The 2,371-nt window shown below is 62.8% G+C and overlaps 1 long non-coding RNA gene across 1 annotated transcript in view; it reads right to left on the minus strand.

The window, feature by feature from the left end:
* Positions 1-2,371, minus strand: part of LOC106896302 — an 11,958-nt gene that overhangs the window by 3,355 nt on the left and 6,232 nt on the right. Inside the window, exon 2 of the long non-coding RNA XR_001413608.1 lies at positions 24-118. This is a non-coding gene — a long non-coding RNA (uncharacterized LOC106896302). The remainder of the gene's footprint in view (positions 1-23; positions 119-2,371) is intronic.

The following is a 2,371-nucleotide window of genomic DNA, read 5'->3' on the forward strand; positions in this document are numbered from 1 at the left end:
TAGCGCCCCCCAGCGCCACTGACCCGGCGGGGGAGGAGTCGGACACCGGGTGCAGCTGCATCGTCAGCTCCCCCAGTTTGGTGAAGGCGGCGCCGGCGGCCGAGAAGATCTCCCCCACCTGGGGACCAGTATGGGACCAGTACGGCACTGGGAGGCACTGGGACGGACTGGGAGGGACTGGGAATGGCACTGGGAGGGACTGGGAGAGACTGGGAGGGGCGCTGGGACCAGTATGGGACTGGGAATGGCACTGGGAGGGACTGGGGGAGACTGGGAGGGGCACTGGGAGGGACTGGGAACGGCACTGGGACCAGTATGGGACCAGTATAGGACTGGGAACAGCACTGGGAAGGACTGGGAGGGAATGGAAGCAATGCTGGGACCAGTATGGGACTGGGAACAGCACTGGGAGTGGCACTGGGAGGGACTGGGAGGGACTGGAAGCAGCGCTGGGACCAGTATGGGACCAGTATGGGACCAGTATGGGACTGGGAACGGCACTGGGAGGGACTGGGACCAGTATGGGACTGGGAACAGTGCTGGGAGGGACTGGGAGGGACTGGGAGGGGCGCTGGGACCAGTATGGGACTGGGAATGGCACTGGGAGGGACTGGGGGAGACTGGGAGGGGCACTGGGAGGGACTGGGAACGGCACTGGGACCAGTATGGGACCAGTATAGGACTGGGAACAGCACTGGGAAGGACTGGGAGGGAATGGAAGCAATGCTGGGACCAGTATGGGACTGGGAACAGCACTGGGAGTGGCACTGGGAGGGACTGGGAGGGACTGGAAGCAGCGCTGGGACCAGTATGGGACCAGTATGGGACCAGTATGGGACTGGGAACGGCACTGGGAGGGACTGGGACCAGTATGGGACTGGGAACAGTGCTGGGAGGGACTGGGAGGGACTGGGAGGGGCGCTGGGACCAGTATGGGACTGGGAATGGCACTGGGAGGGACTGGGGGAGACTGGGAGGGGCACTGGGAGGGACTGGGAACGGCACTGGGACCAGTATGGGACCAGTATAGGACTGGGAACAGCACTGGGAAGGACTGGGAGGGACTGGAAGTGGTGCTGGGACCAGTATGGGACCAGTATGAGACTGGAAATGGCACTGGGAAGGACTGGGAGGGGCTGGGAACAGCACTGGGATGGACTGGGAGTGGCGCTGGGACCAGTATGGGACCAGTATGGGACTGGGAACGGCACTGGGACGCACGCTGGGACCAGTATGGGACTGGGAATGGCACTGGGAGGGACTGGGAGGGACTGGAAGCAGCGCTGGGACCAGTATGGGACCAGTATGGGACCAGTATGGGACTGGGAACGGCACTGGGAGGGACTGGGACCAGTATGGGACTGGGAACAGTGCTGGGAGGGACTGGGAGGGACTGGGAGGGGCGCTGGGACCAGTATGGGACTGGGAATGGCACTGGGAGGGACTGGGGGAGACTGGGAGGGGCACTGGGAGGGACTGGGAACGGCACTGGGACCAGTATGGGACCAGTATAGGACTGGGAACAGCACTGGGAAGGACTGGGAGGGACTGGAAGTGGTGCTGGGACCAGTATGGGACCAGTATGAGACTGGAAATGGCACTGGGAAGGACTGGGAGGGGCTGGGAACAGCACTGGGATGGACTGGGAGTGGCGCTGGGACCAGTATGGGACCAGTATGGGACCAGTATGGGACTGGGAACGGCACTGGGACGCACGCTGGGACCAGTATGGGACTGGGAATGGCACTGGGAGGGACTGGGAGGGACTGGAAGCAATGCTGGGACCAGTATGGGATCAGTATGGGATTGGGAGCGGCACTGGGAGGGACTGGGAAGGACTGGGAATGGCACTGGGAGCCACTCTGGGACCAGTATGAGACTGGGAACGGCACTAGGAGGGACTGGGAGGGGTGTTGGGACCAGTATGGGTCCAGTATGGGACTGGAAGGGACTGGGAATGGCACTGGGACCAGTATGGGACTGGGAGGAACTGGGAGGGACTGGAAGCAGCACTGAGACGAGTACGGGACCAATAGGGGACTGGGAACGGCACTGGGACCAGTATGAGACTGGGAGGGACTGGGAACGGCACTGGGACCAGTATGGGACCAGTATAGGACTGGGAACAGCACTGGGAAGGACTGGGAGGGAATGGAAGCAATGCTGGGACCAGTATGGGACTGGGAACAGCACTGGGAGTGGCACTGGGAGGGACTGTGAGGGACTGGAAGCAGCGCTGGGACCAGTATGGGACCAGTATGGGACTGGGAACGGCACTGGGAGGGACTGGGACCAGTATGGGACTGGGAACAGTGCTGGGAGGGACTGGGAGGGACTGGGAGGGGCGCTGGGACCAGTATGGGACTGGGAA

Source organism: Calidris pugnax, unplaced genomic scaffold (genome assembly GCF_001431845.1).
Source record: "Calidris pugnax isolate Ruff unplaced genomic scaffold, ASM143184v1 scaffold322, whole genome shotgun sequence".
In the NCBI taxonomy this organism is placed as follows: domain Eukaryota; kingdom Metazoa; phylum Chordata; class Aves; order Charadriiformes; family Scolopacidae; genus Calidris; species Calidris pugnax.